This window comes from Mustela erminea, chromosome 6, assembly GCF_009829155.1.
Source record: "Mustela erminea isolate mMusErm1 chromosome 6, mMusErm1.Pri, whole genome shotgun sequence".
In the NCBI taxonomy this organism is placed as follows: domain Eukaryota; kingdom Metazoa; phylum Chordata; class Mammalia; order Carnivora; family Mustelidae; genus Mustela; species Mustela erminea.
Window position 1 is genome coordinate 89,729,644 of NC_045619.1, and position 11,476 is coordinate 89,741,119.

Here is an 11,476-nt window from a genome sequence, read left to right on the forward strand (position 1 = left end):
TTTTATTTATTTATTTGACACAGAGAGAGAGATCACAAGCAGACAGAAAGGCAGGCAGAAAGGGAGGGGAGAAGCAGGCTCCCTGCTGAGCAGAGAACCCGATGCGGGACTTGATCCCAGACTCGATCCCAGGACCCTGAGATCATGATCTAAGCCAAAGGCAGAGGCTCAACTCACTGAGCCACCTAGGTGCCCCTGTTTTGATTTTATTAAAATGTTAACTCTCCATCATGGTTTGACAAGTATGTGCCTCATGGCAGAAGTGGGGTTACCTCAGTCCAGGACAACCCCTTGCCTCAAAGACCAGGTTCACTTCTCAGAGATCATTGCCACCTTTCATGATCTACCTGGTAACGACCCCCTGACATGTCTTGGCAAGCAGAGTGGCTTTGGTGCCTCAGGACTCACCCAAATAAAGAAGAGCCCTCAGGGGTATTTTTTCACTCCTTATTCTAAGTTTATACCTTTAAACAACATCTGTCCTGTCTCTCCACAACCCATCCCAGATAACAACACTTTTAATGTCTATTTTTATAAGTTTGGCTTTTTTAGAATCCATATATAAGTGATAACTTGCAATAGTTGTTTTTTTCTCACTTATCTCACTTAGCATAATGTGCTTAGGGTCCACCCTTGTAGTGAATGGTAGCTGTCCTTCTTCCTCATGGCTAAACTATTTATTTTATATATGTGTGTATATATACATATATACACATACACACACACAACATCTTTCTTATCCATTCACCCATTGATGGACACGTGGTTGTTTCTATTATCTTAGCTACTTTGAATAATGCTGCAGTAAACATGGGGGGTGCAGATATCTCTTCAAGATCATGTTTCATTTCCTTTGGGTATATTCTGAGAAGGAGGATTGCTGGAACAATCCAGCAATCGTTTTATGTGGAATCTTCATATTCTTTTCCATAGCGAGTGCACCAATTTACATTCCCACTAACACTGTACTGTGATTCTCTTTTCTGCATAAGGTTGCCAACACTTGTTACCTCTTGCTTTGTCGATGACAGCCATTGTAATAACTGTGAGGTGATATCTCATTGTGGTTTTGACTTGTATTTCCCTGATTATTTGTAAGCCCCAGAGATCTAATGCACAATATAGGGATAGGTACAATATAGACAACAATATTTTGTTACAATCATCAGACTTGCTAGGAGAGTAGAACTTAATTATTTCAACCTGTAAAAAAGAAATGATCATTATGTAACATGAGAGAGGTGGTAATTAATGTTCCAATGGCAAACATATACAATATATGGATGTATCAAATTAACATGTAGTGTCCTTTAAATTTACACAGTGTTAAATGTGTAAAAGTATGTTTCTGTACAAAAGAGGAAGTAGCTGTTCTGTGCTATTCTACAGGACAGAGATTCTCCCATTGAGGGCATGTTACTGAAAGGCATACTTAGTATGAAGAAGAAATATTAGAGCCATTTAACTGCAAAGGAACATTAAGAACTTAGTGATTTCTCATCATTTCCAAGTTTTCCAAGACATGTTCATTACCTTTCATTGGAGACCTGGATGGTTTCCATACCTGGATGAGATATGAATGTGGAGTTTTGTTTCATTGTCACATTTACTTAGCTGGGGTGTGTGACAAATAAGGGCAAGTAGTTTGACAAATAGTGGTTCAGTGTTAGGGTCTACTCAGCACCTGCAAATAGACCTATAGGAATAAGGGCCTTGATGCCACTTTTTCCCTTCTTGGGAACACACTTTCCAAGGATGTAACAGGATTGGCTCCTCAGCATCCTTTTCTAGTATCACCTTTTCTATCATGCTTTTTTGGGATAGCTTATCTAAGATTATAACCTCACTTTCTGTCTCCAGAGATACTCTCCTTTCTTCTTTCCTTTATTATTTATTAGATCTCATCATTTTACAAGCTACACACTGTTTTCCTTCCTCTCTCTTCCCTTCATTTCTTCCTTCCTTTCTTTTTATTTTGTGATGGATGAATACCCATAACTGCACATGTCACATGGAATTTTTATGTACTTTGTTCCATGTTGTTTCTCTAATGTGTAGCATTCAGTATATTTTTGTTGCATGAATGCATTGATTCATGCCTGCATTGTGTCATGCCTGAATTAACAAATTCATTTCATTTTCCATTTTCTTTCTTTTTAAAACTTTTTTTAGTTCTTCTTCTTTTTTTTTTTAAAGATTTTATTTATTCATTTGACAGATAGAGATCACAAGTAGGCAGAGAGAGAGGGGGAAACAGGCTCCCCGCCGAGCAGAGACCCCGATGCGGGGTTTGATCCTAGGACCCTGGGATCATGACCTGAGCCAAAGGCAGAGGCTTTAACCCACTGAGCCACCCAGGTGCCCCCCATTTTCTTTCTTTTTGACTTTGAATTTCTCCACAAGAAGTACTCAAATCCAGAGAGATCCTGTCAGTGTGGGATCACTGTGTGTGTCAGATGAGAGTATCTACATGTATACGAAGGAGGCCCTTGCTGGAGAAAAGTACAGCCTGACCTAGGTGGGTAGTTCTGAGAGCAGCTGCCATTCCCTGATGATTCTGCTTTGAGGAAACCTAGGGCTAAGAAAGCTGTAGTCATCCAACTTCTAAATTGTATGAAAGGAGCACTGCAGGTTTGAGTAATCCCACAAATCTGGCCATCAGGCCCCTCAGCTTGTCAGCAGAGCTGGTAATCATGGGGCCACCCTACCATACAAGACAGAGGGAGCCTGAAGCAAAGTTTTTTTCTGGAAAATGTTCAAATATGGGAAACTCGTGACTTATAACCTGTGTCAGAATCAAGGGACTAGTGTGATCTTTCCAAAGGGCCTCTGGCTGTGTTGTTGACTCTCCAGTGGTTTCTCTGAGTACCAACATTTCCTGGCATTATCTAGCCTGGATTCTGGTCTGGAACCTCCTGTTTGGTAGCCTGCTTATATAATGTCAGGATGTGACCTGCTGGAATCAGAATCCTACCTCCTCCTGAGCTCTGACACTTTCCTATCTGCGCTCTGCTAATCAATTCACCAGCATGAAGGTCTTGGCGATGCTGGTACTGGTGGCAGTTTCCACCTTCCTGGTCTCAGGCCGTAAGTAAAGATACTTACATGAAAATAAGGTCTGGAGTAAGAGGACATCAAAGATATTAGTTCTGTGTGGATGTGGGTTTTGAGGGGCTTAATGTACTTGCACCTGTGTCCTCCACTCTAGCACCCTCATTCCATCTCCATTTTGCCTGATAGCTCAAGATAGAGAGGACTTTCCCTTTTCTTTGACAAAGACAGTAAGGTTTTGCTCAGTTTTAACCTTGGAATACACCTTCGGTGTTCGTTCAGGACAATATGTTTAAGGTCATCAGAGGTTGCTTTCAGGAAAGCAAAAATGGAGACGTATTATGGTTTTTTTGTGGGGTTTTGTGAGTTTCATATTACCTGTGCATCTCTCTGCCCTCAACATGTTTAGGAAAGCCTAATTTTCTTCAATCGTGAAAGCCTGCAATATGGTCCCTCTACCTGCCCTCTCTTCCCTCTACCTGCCAAACTGGTGTTCAACTTACACCTATTTTTTCTTTTTCTCTTTCAGAGACTACAACCGATGCTTCATCTGATAGCTCTACTGGTAATTCTGCACTTACACTTCATGTCTTTCCTGTCATGACTGTCTTCCATCCCAGCTTTGTGTCAAAGCAGCCATGGAAGACAATATATAGACACCGCAAAGCAGAAGTCTGGAGAAGCAGAGTCCTGTATCTGAAGCTCATCATGAACATTGAAAATCTGCTGATTTCTTTTTTTTAAATTTAAAAATTTTTTTAAAGCAATATATAATATATTATTTGCCCCAGGGGTACAGGTCTGTGAATCATCAGGCTTACACATTCCACAGCATTCACCATAGCACATATCCTCCCCAATGTCCATAGCCCAGCCACCCTATCCCTAGCACCCCACCCGCCAGGACTCTCAGTTTGTTTCTTGAGATTAAGAGTCTCTTATGGATTGTCTGCCTCCCAATCCCATCTTGTTTCATTTTTTTCCTTCCCTACTCCCCACAACCCCTCGGCCTGCCTCTCAAATTCCTCATTTCAGAGAGATCATACTATAATTGCCTTTCTCTGATTGATTTATTTCACTCAGCATAATACTCTCTGTTTCCATCCACATCATTGCAAATGGCAAGATTTCATTTCTTTTGATAGCTATATAGTATTCCATTGTGTGTGTGTGTGTGTGTGTGTGTGTGTGTGTGTGTGTATGTATGTATATATACACACCACATCTTTATCCATTCATCCGTTGATTGCCATCTAGGTTCTTTTCATAGTTTGGCTATTGTGGACATTGTTGCTATAAACATTGGGGTGCATATGCCCCTTCAGATCACTACATTTGTATCTTTAGGGTAAATACCCAGTAGTGTGATTGCTGGGTCATGGGATAGCTCTATTTTCAACTTTTTGAGGAACCTCCGTACTGTTTTCCATAGTGGCTGCACCAGCTTGCATTCCCACCAACAGTGTAGGAGGGTTCCCCTTTCTCTGCATCCTCACCAACATCTGTCACTTCCTGACTAGTTAATTTTAGCCATTCTGACTGGTGTGAGGTGGTATCTCACTGTGGTTTTGATTTGCATTTCCCTGATGCCGAGTGATGTTGAGCACTTTTTCACGTGTCTGTTGGCCATTTGGATGTCTTTGCAGAAATGTCTATTCATGTTTTCTGCCCATTTCTTTTTTTTTTTAAATTAATTTTTTATTTTTTATAAACATATATTTTTATCCCCAGGGGTACAGGTCTGTGAATCACCAGGTTTACACACTTCACAGCCCATTTCTTGATTGGATTATTTGTTCTTTGGGTATTGAGTTTGATAAGTTCTTTTTAGACTTTTAATGCTAGCCCTTTATCTGATATGTCATTTGTGAATATCTTCTCCCATTCTGTCAGTTGTCTTTTGGTTTTGTCTGTTTTCTTAGCTGTGCAAAAGCTTTTGATCTTGATGAAGTCCCAATAGTTCATTTTTACCCTTGCTTCCCTTGCCTTTGGTGATGTTTCTAGGAAGAATTTTCTGTGCCTGAGGTCAAAGAGGTTGCTGCCTGTGTTTTTTTCAAAGATTTTGATGGATTTCTGTCTCACATTGAGGTCTTTCACCCAGAAGATCTGTTGATTTCTTACACCTTATTAGAGAATATAAAATCTCTGGCATAGATTTATGTAAATTGTGGGTTATATAAATTGTTCTCTATGAAAAATGACAAGGGAATGTGGTCTGAATTTGTGGTCTGGTAAGCCTTTCTGATTTTCATAAAATGAAGAGTTGAATGTATGGCCAGAATTTGAAAAGAGGGATTAGTCTCAGGATGATGGAAGAGAATGTAGATGCTGAAGGTGATGTAGAAATGCAGGCATTTGGGGCACATGGGAATGTGGAACGGAGACTGTGGAATGTAGGAGTGAAGTAGAAGGATGGTGTTAAGCTTTTCTCTTTGTAATGATATATATGTTGTATTTCTAGCCTGACATGTGTTTTCCTTCTGTGATCTGACACAATTGTGGACCAAACTCCCTAATATATTTTGGATTTCTCCCACAGTGTTCTGTATGTCCAGTGCCATGTGTGTTGTGCTCATGCAGACATGAAGAAGATTTCTCTTTTTTTCTCCACACTTGGAGACCTGTGCCATTTTGTCATAAGGGCAGGGACTACAGTCAGATCTCACACACTGTAACATATGTCCTACCTGCCATGTGAAGCCAATGGAAAACATCATCTCTTCTGAATGAGGAAAGAGAGCATGGTTAGAGTGTGGTTATGGAGAATGATTTGTCCAGCTGTTGAGTTAATGCAACTAAAAAATGTAGGGTTTGACACTAGTTATTTGTCAGGAGATCTGGTATAGGTCTAGACAGTCATAATTATCATAAATTTTGCCACATTATCTTTGGACAAGAGGTGATTGATGGGGAATTTGCTCACTTTAACCATTGCCAGAATAGCATTAATGTCTCCTGTTATATCTAATGGCTCTCTGAGATACTTCTGTAATAGATGGAGTCCAAGTTGCACAACAGGTGAGACAAATATAATTCCTTTGGAGGTCAGAACCTGAGGAAAGAGACTGTGTTCATTCAAAGGAAAGAGATCCTATTGGTCTAATGTGAGATACACGATCTTCTTTCTTTTCTTTTCTTGTACAATTTACTTCACTACTCACACCCATACATGCTGCTATGGAAATGAATCAGTTCAAGTTAGCCCATGGGAGGGCACAAAAGTCAGCCCACTTGGGGCTTTCTTGTTGCCTCTGAGTCTTGATCTCTGTCAATAGGAAAACATACGGATTTGGTATTTTGTGTTCACCATGGTGAGAAAGTATGTGCTTATGTCTTCTCTTAGTGTCACAGTTCTTGTAAGGAAATAAAAATTCTTTCTGTTACACAAGGCAGGGCTATGAAGAATGAGGGCAAAGGAAAGTGGTTAGTCAGGATAAGGCTATGACAGAATTGTTGATATTTGCAGAGATCAATTCATACCTCCAAGTTTGGGTATGGACAAATTTTGTTCCTGTGGCAGAGTTAAGCTTCTCAGCTGGATCTTTTCCTCCTTGTTTCAGCTCCAGCTGATGATATCACTGACATTGCCACTGATTATAATGAAGTCACCGAAGACAGTGACATTGATGAGGACACCACTGAAGCTTCTGACACCAGGACTGGCACTGGTGGCCTTCTAAGATCAGGTAAATCCACCTGATCTGAGTTCTTTCTTTATGGGACACCTGGATTCCTTGGCTCTTTATTTTCTCAGTGGACTCTATTTCAGAGTGGGAGTCAGAAAGCTCTATTTTCATATTGCTCTAATTGCTTTTGGTTTTACAAATCAGTACAACTGATAGATCTCAGAGGAGGCTGAAGATTTTCAGGACTTTGTTCAATAATTTACCTTCATGGTCTTGAAATGTTGGCATTAAATAGGAAAAATTCACCTTTAGTAGAAATGCCATTGAAAAGACCAAAGTAAGTGTCTCCTTGGGGAAGTAACTGTTTATGTCAGAGAAAGACAATTAACTGTTTATGTGTGTGTGTATTTTCTTTTTCTTTTTTTTTTTTATCAGAAAAGTTGCTGTTTCCTTGACTTTTCTAAAAATGGAGAACAGCTCTAAAATGAGAGCTTCCTTGAGGCAGAATCTTGTGAGCATTATTCAGGATATATCTGGGAATTTGGACATTCACTGAGGATCAAGACAGTACAGTATTTTTAGTCCTGGTTTATCTTTCCTGTCCTTCAACACTCATGGAACATCAATTACGAAATTTATGGAGACACTTGCCAGGCATTGTAGTATATAATTCACATATCAATGTAATTTAAATCTCAGAGTCATTCTACTAAGTAAACTCTGTAAAGATGAAGAAATGGAAAACTTACAATGAAAGACTTTCCTCTGATCATATGGGAGAGATTGGATTTGTACTTAAACAGTTAAAATTTTTTTTTTAATCTTCAGCATTATTCATCTCTAGGCACATAATATTTCTTAATCCTTTATTATTATTTTTTAAATTATTAACATATATTATTTGTTTTAGGGGTACAAGTCTGTGATTTATCAGTCTTACACAATTCATAGCACTCACCATAGCACCCCCCCCCCCCCACAATGTCCATCAGTCAGCCACCCTATCCCTCCCACTCCCTTCCCCAGCAGCAACCCTCAGTTTGTTTTCTGAGATTAAGAGTCTCTTATGGCTTGTTTCCTTCTCTGGTTTCATCTTTTTTCATTTTTCCCTCCCTTCCCCTATGATTCTCTGTCTCGTTTCTCAAATTCCTCATATCAGTGAGATCATATGGTAATTGATGATGATGATAATTGTCTTTCTCTGATTGACTTATTTCACTTAGCATAATACCCTCTAGTTCCATCCACTTCATTGTAAATGGTAAGATTTCATTTTCTGATGGCTGTATTCCATTTTATGTATATACCACATCTTCTTTATCCATTCATCTGTTGATGGACATCTAGGATCTTTCCTGGGACCCTTCTACATTGCTGGTGGGAATGCAAACTTGTGTAGCCACTCTGGAAAATAGTATGAAGTTTCCTCAAAAAGTTGAAAATATAGCTATCTTATGACCCAGCAATTGCACTACAGGGTATTTACCCTAAAGATATAAATGTAGTGATCTGAAGGGGCATATGCACTCCAATGTTTATAGCAGCAATGTCCACAGTAGCCAAACAGTCAAAATCTTGAGGAAATGTTTTCAGATATGGCTTAGAGTCTTTTAGTGTTGGGGTCATTGTTTTTCACCTTGCTCAAGGATGTGTAGTGGGAGCCAATGGGGGTAGAAAGGAGTATTCATCCCTTTTGAGAAGAAGGCTTATTTGCTCTGAGTTATGACATAGGGAAACCTAATGCATATTGGCCTACTTCCTGTTCTCCCCAAACACCAGCTTCCCTAGGCTTCTGACCAGGGCTGCCAATCCTGTTTCTTTTGGGATGAATATGTCATGTTCCTTTGACTCTATGGAATTCAGTGTCATTTGGCATTTGTAGTCTCCTTGCATATTCCCAAGAAAGAATCCATGTTCTTCAAGCTTTTTTGAAACCCTTTTGAAAATATATTTCATTCTTTTGCAGACTTCTTCAACAACTTCGGAAAATGAAATGAAGGGTTGAAATATATTACTAAGGTGAAATTAGCCTCGGCCTTCTGCATTTCATCCTGCTGGGGTCAGCCTCAATGTCCATTCATTTGATTTAATTCAGCTACTTTCCATGTGTACCATTTCTTTCTTATCCTTAATCACTGAATCTGTTTTCCAATAAATAACACTGAGCAACATCAAAAATCGTTTATTTTTAAGAGGTTGGAAAGTGGTAGTCCAAAGATTCAGTCAATCCCAATGACAGACGCTTTGAATTTTATCTAGTCCTTCCTGTGTGACTGTGAATTGGACTTTGTACAAATGTTCCCAATTTTTAAACACAAGACACACTTCTTTTTTTTTTTTTAAAGATTTTATTTATTTATTTGACACAGAGAGAGAGAGAGATCACAAGTAGGCAGAGAGGCAGGTGGGGAGGGGGAGCAGGTCCTCACTGAACAGAGAGCCCAATGCGGGGCTTGATCCCAGGACCCTGATATCATGACCTGAGCCGAAGGCAGAGGCTTAACCCACTGAGCCACCCAGGTGCCCCATAAGACACACTTCTTGGACATATCAATAGAAACTATAGTTTTCTCTCACTTGAACACACTAATGAACATTTGCTAGGCAGCAATGTCCATTTTGGATTCCATCAAATTCTGCTATTAACTGAGCCATGATTATACTCTATTCTGTAATGACTTAGGAGGTGAGAAGCAGGAAAACAGCTCTGTCATCTGGGAACTGGTCTGGCATGCCTGGGCTTCAGATTTGTTAGGGCCTGAGCTGGGCTGAGGGCTAGGAAATGGTGTTCTCCCATTGCACACCTGCAAAGTCACAGAAGACCAAGGGCAGACAAGGGTGCTCAGTGTCTGTGATGAAGGGAGACAAAGAGTAAAATCAGTCTTCCTAGTGTTGCTTGCATGCAGAGAAAAGTAATGTCAGTATGCCAAACCCACAACAGCACAGAGCCCTTTTTCCTAGTTAGTGAGTGGTGCTGCTTCATTCCTATCTCAGCTTTGCCTCATTCCAGTCTCTTCTCCCTCTAGAAAAGATTTGGTAAGATCTCTAGTCATAGCATGCTGGTGTTCCCTGACAGTATCCAATCCAGAGTAGATTTCTGTTTCCCTACAACCTCCCCCAAATCACCCAACACAAGCCCCAATCCTGTGTGTTTTTTAACTCCCTTGAACTTAAGCACCTGTCTGCAGTTACCCATGTATTTGCTCTCTCACGCTGCAGTTAGGATGCTGAGCTCCTGGTGAGATTTGGCTGGAGGGTTTCGACACCTGACTGCATAATGGGATGGATATTCTATATGAACAATTCGTGATGTGCTGTCATGTCCACTGTGGACATCTGCCCAGTTTTCACACACTTGCTAAATGAGAATGTTTAAACTTGCCCTGATTCTTACCGGCAGTACACTAAACAGTGCACAATTCATGAAAAGCAACATGTTTATTTTTTTATTTTTTTTTCCTTTTTTTCTTTTTTTCTTTTTTATAAACATATATTCAACATGTTTATTTTTTGATAAGGAAATGGTTTCCAACTGATTTTGGAATTTAATTCCCACTAAATCTGTTACATTTTTTAATGACAGTTTTTGCATATTAATGGATAAGAGGTAAAGAGAATTACTGAAAGTTAAATAGGGGTGTTCTGATTGTTTGAGCTGGGATCTCTGTCATAAAGGCAATGTAGGAACTGCAAAGTGCCAAAAGGGATTGGTACAGCTTCATAGACTTAGATAACACCTTCTTTTACATAATAGTTTGAGTCAGTTTTGTACACTTTGAGTTTTCATAGACTAGATCTCAGTGTATGTTTACTGTACATCACAGAGAAATGTGTGTATGTTAGCATGTTGCCATAATTTAGTTTTTTTTAAAAAAGATTTTATTTATTTATCTGACAGGCAGAGATCTCAAGTAGGCAGAGAGGCAGAGAGAGAGAGAGAAAGAGGAGGAAGTAGGCTCCCTGCTGAGCAGAGAGCCCAATGCGAGGCTTGATTACCAGGACCCTGAGATCATGACTTGAGCCAAAGGCAGAGGCTTTAACCCACTGAGCCATCCAGGGACTCTTTATTTTTAACAGGATTTGGATATAATGACCAGTAAGGCAAATTAGCACATGCTGTGATCATTCCTTCCTTAGAGGAATACACTCAAGTGAAGGAAGAACTTTAATATCCATAGAACACTGGAAGGTAATTGAAATCGCAAGCTAATATTCCCGGTGAGTCCCATTTGTGAAATTCCTGAAAACTACTTAAGCTGGAGCAATAGGGATAGTGCTCAAATTTGCAACATGTCATGTTTTTCAGATCATGCTAATAAGCAAGAATGTCAGAGACCATTAGGGCTATTGGGATTTTGGCAAAATCATCGTCCTTATTTAGAAATCCTGTTAGCCCTGACTGACAAAGAGACTTTGGTCAGACCCTGAGCCAAAACTGTTAGATTTGCTTAGAGTCAGCCCCAGGTCGTCACTATGATTTCACAGGATGTGACTATATGATAGAATTTTCTGGCTTCATACATATCCTGCGATGAAATCGGATCGACAGAAAGCAATAAGAATGGGAAGAAATCAAAAAGGATTTCTTTGTAAAGTTGTCATGGTTTTTGGAACTGAAAAGTGCTTGAAACATATTCTTCTGCCGGTCTATTTAAAAAATAGTTGCTAGCAACTCAATGATGTTTGATGAAAGAAGCCCTTCCAGTGAAGAGCATCAGGCAATGTATGGTTTTCTGTTGCGTTCTGGCTGATGCCAGAGAAACTGTCAAATATGGGATGGACAGAACAGGAATGTTTAC